Raw genomic sequence first — 7,267 nt, forward strand, 5'->3', positions numbered from 1 at the left:
ACTGGTTAGGAAACACAGGAGCATGTTTGTAGATAAGTGTCTGGAATTAAGCTTTGGATTTCTGAGGCATGCAATTCAAGGACAACCATGGTGAAAAAACACATTGTCAGGTGTGGGACACTATTACCAGATAAGCCCTCAGGCTGCCCCCAGCTGTGAAGTACCTCTTCAGAAAGCCCTGGGTCACCTTGATACTGACACATGAGTGACCCTGCTTTTCCCCTTCACCACCCAAATTCTAACCATATAAAATTCTCCAATAAAGCATGAACCCACAAACCCCTATATACTCTGGCCATGGGCCTTAATAAAGGCAGATCCCTTTCGGGACTCATTCTTTCTCCATCTCAATGCCTCTCTCCCCCTCTGAGACCTTCCAGAATGGTCTTTGGGCATACCTTGTGCCCTCCAAGACCTATGAGGAATAGACCTGGTTTTGTTAGAGTTCTCCGATGGGTGCTGCTGAGGCCTGTCTTGCAGTCACAGTGAGAACCCAAGGGCTGGTGCAGCCACAGCAGAGGCTCTGGTCAGGGAAGCATCTGTGGGAATGTCCACAAGCGCAGGGGTGCAGGGGGTGCCCGGGCTTTCCTAGCCTGAGCATCCCTGTCAGGAGCCTGAGACTTAACCAGAACAAGGTTAGAGTCCACATTTTCAGGAAGAGGAGTAATGGTAGTGATGTGAAAAGACTGACAGACTCTAGATGAAAACTGGAGTTTTGTATTCTCCTTTATAATAAAGTTATGTGAAAGGCTTGTTGGTTAAAGTAGTGTCTTCCAAATGGGGAATACAACTCATGAGTATTCTTTTGGGAAACCAAGGGAAAATTTACTTGGCATGGTATACGTTATTCAAAATGAAATTAGTTTGAAGAAATCCAACTGGTCCCTTGGAAGATAGAGAAATTTCCAGGCACTTGTGATAAAAGGTTTGTGAAGCATTAGGAATATATGAAGATGGACAAAGGGGAAAACTGTGTGTGTGTATCAGAGAGAGCAGAAGCCTAATAAAGTGAGTTACTTAAATGCGTGGAAAAGTTGAATTCGAACAAATGGAAATTCCAGGAAATAGAAGGAGCAGATTCTACTTCCACAGTCTGATTAAAGAATAGCAGTTGCTGGCTCTAGGACTGTGAGTCCTACAATCATGGGCACTTCTTCAGCCCAGGACTATTGGCCCTCACATCACTGGAACCCCAAGGATTCTTTTCAGAGCCCCCTTTATGTCCTTGTTCCTCAGGCTGTAGATGAAGGGGTTCAGCATGGGGGTGACCACCGTGTACATCACCGAGGCCACTGCACTTGCGTGGGAGCTCTGGGGAGCAGCAGAGCTCAGGTACACTCCTAGGCCCGTATAATAAAATAAGTAGACAACCGAGAGGTACGATGCACAAGTGGAAAATGCTTTATACTTGACCTGAGCTGATGATATTCAACATATGGAGGAAACTATCTTAGAGTAAGAATAAAGGATCCCAGGCAGGGGAGCACCACCCAGGAGCACAGTTGCAAAATACATCACTATATCATTAAGAAACTTGTCAGAACAGGCATGCCCGACAACCTGATTGAGGTCACAGAAAAAATGGGGGATTTCCACCTCTGTGCAGAAGGACAGCTGCAATGCCATTAAGCTTTGTAATAAGGAATTCAGAACACTGATGATCCAAGACATCAGAACCAGGAGTCCACAGAGCTGGGGGTTCATGATGACCGTGTAGTGCAGGGGGTGACAGATGGCCACAAAGCGGTCATAGGCCATTGCAGTCAGGAGAAAGCCATCCCAGCCTGCAAAGAGTAGGACAAAGTATATCTGAGTGATACAACCTTCATAGGTTATGACTTTGCTCTGAGTCTGGATATTCCACAGCATCTTGGGGACAGTGGTGGAGGTGAAACAAATGTCTACAAAGGACGGGTTAGCCAGGAAGAAGTACATGGGGGTGTGGAGGTTAGAGTCAGAGCTGACAGCCAGGATGAAGAGCAGGTTTCCTAGCACAGTGATCAGGTACATGGAAAGGAAAAGCCCAAATAGGAAGGGCTGCAGTTCTGGTTCCTCTGATAGTCCCAGAAGGTGAAACTCCGAAATTTGTGTATCATTCCCTGGTTCCATATGGCGGCGGAGACTATGAGGAAAGAAAAAAATAAGATAATAATTTTCAAGCAAATGGACCTTATTTATGTATTTATTACTCCTCATTTAAAATTTTTGTTTTTATTTAAATTCCAGTTAATTAACCTACAGTGTAATATTCATTTCACGTGTACAATATCGTGAATACAACACTTCATATAACACGTGGTGCTCATCACATGTCCCCTCCTTCAACCCCATCACCTATTTCCTCCATCTCCCCCACCTCCCCTCTGGTAACCATCAGTGTGTTCTCTATAGTTAAGAGTCTGTTTCTTTGTTTGTCTCTCTCTGTTTTTTTTTTCTTTTTGCTCATGTGTTTTGTTTCTTAAATTCCACATCTGAGTGAAATCATTTGGGTTTCTCTGACTGACTCGTTTCATTTAGCATATTACTCTCTACCTCCATCATGTCGATGCGAATGGCAAGATTTCATTTTGTTTTATGATTGAGAAATTTTCCATTGTACATATATACACACCACATCTTTATCCATTCATCTATTGAGGGACACGTGAGCTGTTTCCATAGTTTGGCTATTGTAGGTAATGCTGCTAAAAACATAAGGGTGCATGTATCCCTTTGAATTTGTATTTCTGCATTCTTTTGGTAAATATCTAGTAGTTCAATTGCTGCGTCATAGGTCAGTTCTATTTTTAACTTTTTTTTAAAGGTTTTATTTATTTATTTGAGAGATGGAGAGTGAGTGAGAGAGCGCACACACACAAGCAGGGGGAGGAGCAGAGGGAGAGAGAGTAGCAGGATCCCTGCTGGGCAGGGAGCCTGATGTGGGTCTCAATCCCAGGACCCTGAGCCAAAGGCAGATGCTTAAGTGACTGAGCCACCCAGGTGTCCCTATTTTTAAATTTTTGAGGAACCTCTATACTGTTTTGCAAAGTGGCTCCACCAGTTTGCATTCTCATTGAGTAAGGAAAGGGTTAAGGTACAGGCAGGAAGTGATAGGAGGCCCCCTCCCCCAACCCCTGACTAGGTTCTTGCAGGGCGACTTAACCAGGTTCACAGAAATCCCAGATGCAGAGAAAAGTTATAGATAAGATATTAACCAGAGAGAAGGGAACATAAAGTATCCTCCCTGTTTGTCCCGAATATAGACGAGATATTCACATGATAGTTACAAAATCACTTTGTTTGTCTTAAATGTTAGATAAGATATTTACCAAGTTCCCTGGTCAATTTTCTGTTAAAGACAGACAATAAAAGCCCTTAGTGTCAACCCGTCCCAAACCCTTCTCACTCTAGAGAGCTTTTTTTTCCTTTCCTTTCTGTTCTCACCTTCCCTTACTAAGCTTTCACTTTACTTAACATTTTTGTGTCCATGAGATTCATTCTTTGGCTCCATGAGACAAGAACCCTGTGACCCTGCAACCATATCAGCAGGGCAAAGCATTCCTGCTTCTCCACATCCTCACAAACAACTGTTGCTCTTTGTGTTGCTGATTTTAGCCATTCTGACAGCTGTGACGTGATAGTGCATTGCGGTTTTGTTTGTCTTTTTTTTTATAATGATTTTTTATTATATTATGTTAGTCACCATACAGTACATCCCCGGTTTTGATTTGTAGCAACTACGCATTATTAACAGAGTGACATGCTACAATATATATTTTGCTATCAAAAAAGAAATATATATTTTTTGTATTGATCCGATCCCATTTAGGGGAAGTTACCTGATATCTCTGATTAGGAACTCCTGTCCATTCAGCCTTTTCTCCAAGAGGGCATGTATTACAGTTTTAATGAGAAATGCCTTCCTGCATTTGAATAATATATGATGAGCACTGACATCTTCTAGACAAAGAGCATAAGGTGCTGAGAAAGAAAAGTCTATACATCTTTTGGGTAAATATCTAAAAGTGAAATTGCTGGATCATAGGGTAGCTTTATTTTTAACTTTTGGAAGAACCCCCATACTGGTTTCCAGAGTGGCTGTATCGATTTTTACTCCCACCGATAATGCAAGACGGTTCTCCTTTCTCTGCATCCTCGACAACACCTGTTAGTTCCTAGGTTGTTAATTTTAGCCTTTCTAACTGGCACGAGGTGATATCTCATTGTGCTTTTGATGTGTATTTCCCTGGTGATGAGTGATGTTGAACATCTCTTCTTGTGTCCATTAGTCATCTGTATGTCTTCTTTGGAAAAGTATCTACTCACGTTTTCTGCTTTTTTCATACAAGGATTATTTGGTTTTTGGGATTTTTTGGGGGGTGTTGACTTTGATAAGTTCTTTATATATTTTGGACACTAGTCCTTTATCAGATATGTCATTTGCAAATCTCTTCCCCCATTCTGTAGGTTGCACTACTAGGTATTTACCCAAAGGTTACAAAAATACTAATTCAAAGGGGGTTCATGGCACCCTGATGTTATAGCAGGATTATCAACAATAGCTTAACCATGGAGATAGCTCAAATGTCCATCGACTGATGAATGGATAAAGAAGATGTGGTATATATACAGACACACAATGGAATTTTACTCTGCCATCAAAATGTAGGAAATCTTGCATTTGCAATGATGTGGATGGAGCTAGAGTGTACAATGCTTAGAGATATAAGTCAGTCTGAGTAAGCCAAATACCATATGATTTCACTCGTGTGGAATTTAAGAAACAGAACAAGTAAAAATCAAATCCAGACATTTAACCAATAGCACTTCGGTCGGGGAAATAAATTCAGCCTGTCTCTTATTCATGTATATTCTCTTGGATAAGTGTATTCGGTAGGGTAATCCTACTTCAAGTAGAAAAAGAAATCTGAAGTCACTTTGGAGCTATTCAGCCCCAACAGCTTGTACAGAAAATCTCCCATGCCATGAGTTTTACTGATTTGCAGGCACTAAGGTATAAAAATTGGATCATTAAAGCCACTTAACTTAAATTTTTGTCCAAATTTTTACATCTTTTTACTTTCAAGATAATCCAAATGTTCATTCTTTTCACTCTTATCGTCTCCCTCTTTCTCTCAAGTGTACTTATGACATGAAGGATCACCTAATAATGAGTCTCTGTGTGTGCTTATGAGCACCCATGTTACTTCGAAAGAAAGTTGTGTATACATCGAGCCTTACACCGAAAACCGGGGATGTACTGTATGGTGACAAACATAATATATTTTTAAAAAATATTATTATATTTAAAAGAGAATGCAAAATATCAACCACGACCCAAGCAAGATTCACCTTAGGAAAACCGTTTTCCTTGGAAAGCGGCTATTTGCCAAACGGGTCTCAGTGCTGTGTGCCTCAGGTTTCCCTCATGCTACCAAAAGCACAGTGAGGATATTAGGGCTTAGACCACTTCTGGGTAACGTTGTTTCTTACACATAAGTGTGTGGCGTATCAAGAGAATAGTTTTCGTCGGAAGCCGTTTTGGCCCAAAGTGTCTCAGTGCTGTGTTCGTTCGGGTTTAACTCATGCTAGCAAAACCGCCGGGATGATGTAAGGGCTCAGACTGTTCCTGGGCACTGTGGTCTCTTACAGATCAGTGTATGGCATTGACTTCAGCTTGCCACAGGCACTTGTGAGCATGTTTGCACGTTAAGAAAGATTTCTTCGTTGGAAGCCTGTTTTTGTCAAATGAGTCTCAGTGCTGTGCTCTTCTGTTTTCACTCGTGCTGCCAAAAGCACAGTGATGATGTTAGGGCTTAGAACATTGCTGGGCACTCTGGTTTCTTCCGGAGAAGTGTATGGCATTTTCTTTACCTTGCCACAACCACTTGTGATAGGGTCTGATCCTTAGGAAACAGTTTTCGTTGGAAAGCGGCTTTTTGCCAAACGGGTCTCAGTGCTGTGTGCCTCAGGTTTCCCTCATGCTACCAAAAGCACAGTGAGGATATTAGGGCTTAGACCACTTCTGGGTAACTTTCTTTCTTACACATAAGTGTGTGGCGTTTTGTTTCCCTGGCGACAACCACTTTTGATAGGTTTTCCACATCAAGAGAAAGTTTTCGTCGGAAGCCGTTTTGGCCCAAAGTGTCTCAGTGCTGTGTTCGTTCGGGTTCAACTCATGCTAGCAGAACCGCCGGGATGATGTAAGGGCTCAGACTGTTCCTGGACACTGTGGTCTCTTACAGATCAGTGTATGGCATTGACTTCAGCTTCCTACAAGCACTTGTGAACATGTTTGCACGTTAAGAAAGCTTAATGCGTTGGAAGCCGGTTTTTGTCAAATGAGTCTCAGTGCTGTGCTCCTCTGTTTTCACTCGTGCTGCCAAAAGCACAGTGATGATGTTAGGGCTTAGAACATTGCTGGGCACTGTGGTTTCTTCCGGAGAAGGGTATGGCATTTTCTTTACCTTGCCACAACCACTTGTGATAGGGTCTGCCCCTTAGGAAAACCGTTTTCGTTGGAAAGCGGCTTTTTGCCAAATGGGTCTCAGTGCTGTGTGCCTCAGGTTTCCCTCATGCTACCAAAAGCACAGTGAGGATATTAGGGCTTAGACAACTTCTGGGTAACGTTGTTTCTTACACATAAGTGTGTGGCGTTTTGTTTGCCTTGCGACAACCACTTTTGAAAGGTTTTGCACATCAAGAGAATAGTTTTCGTCGGAAGCCGTTTTGGCCCAAAGTGTCTCAGTGTTTTGTTTGTTCGGGTTTAACTCATGCTAGCAAAACCGCCGGGATGATGTAAGGGCTCAGACTGTTCCTGGGCACTGTGGTCTCTTACAGATCAGTGTATGGCATTGACTTCAGCTTGCCACAGGCACTTGTGAGCATGTTTGCACGTTAAGAAAGATTTGTTCGTTGGAAGTCTGTGTTTATCAAATGAGTCTCAGTGCCGTGCTCCTCTGTTTTCACTCGTGCTGCCAAAAGCACAGTGATGATGTTAGGGCTTAGAACATTGCTGGGCACTGTGGTTTCTTTCGGAGAAGGGTATGGCATTTTCTTTACGTTGCCACAACCACTTGTGATAGGGTCTGCCCCTTAGGAAAACCGTTTTCGTTTGAAAGCGGCTTTTTGCAAAATGGGTCTCAGTGCTGTGTGCCTCATGTTTCCCTCATGCTACCAAAAGCACAGTGAGGATATTAGGGCTTAGACCACTTTTGGGTAACGTTCTTTCTTACACATAAGTGTGTGGCGTTTTGTTTGCCTTGCGACAACCACTTTTGATAGGTTT

At 42.6% G+C, this 7,267-nt stretch overlaps 1 pseudogene; it reads right to left on the bottom strand.

Annotated features, from left to right (window-relative positions):
- Positions 1-1,176: 1,176 nt before the first annotated feature.
- LOC123779840 (olfactory receptor-like protein OLF4) lies at positions 1,177-2,109 on the bottom strand (annotated as a pseudogene).
- Positions 2,110-7,267: the final 5,158 nt, after the last annotated feature.

The sequence above is a fragment of the Ursus americanus genome, chromosome 14 (genome assembly GCF_024610735.1).
Source record: "Ursus americanus isolate L20-20 chromosome 14, mUrsAme1.1.p, whole genome shotgun sequence".
NCBI lineage: Eukaryota > Metazoa > Chordata > Mammalia > Carnivora > Ursidae > Ursus > Ursus americanus.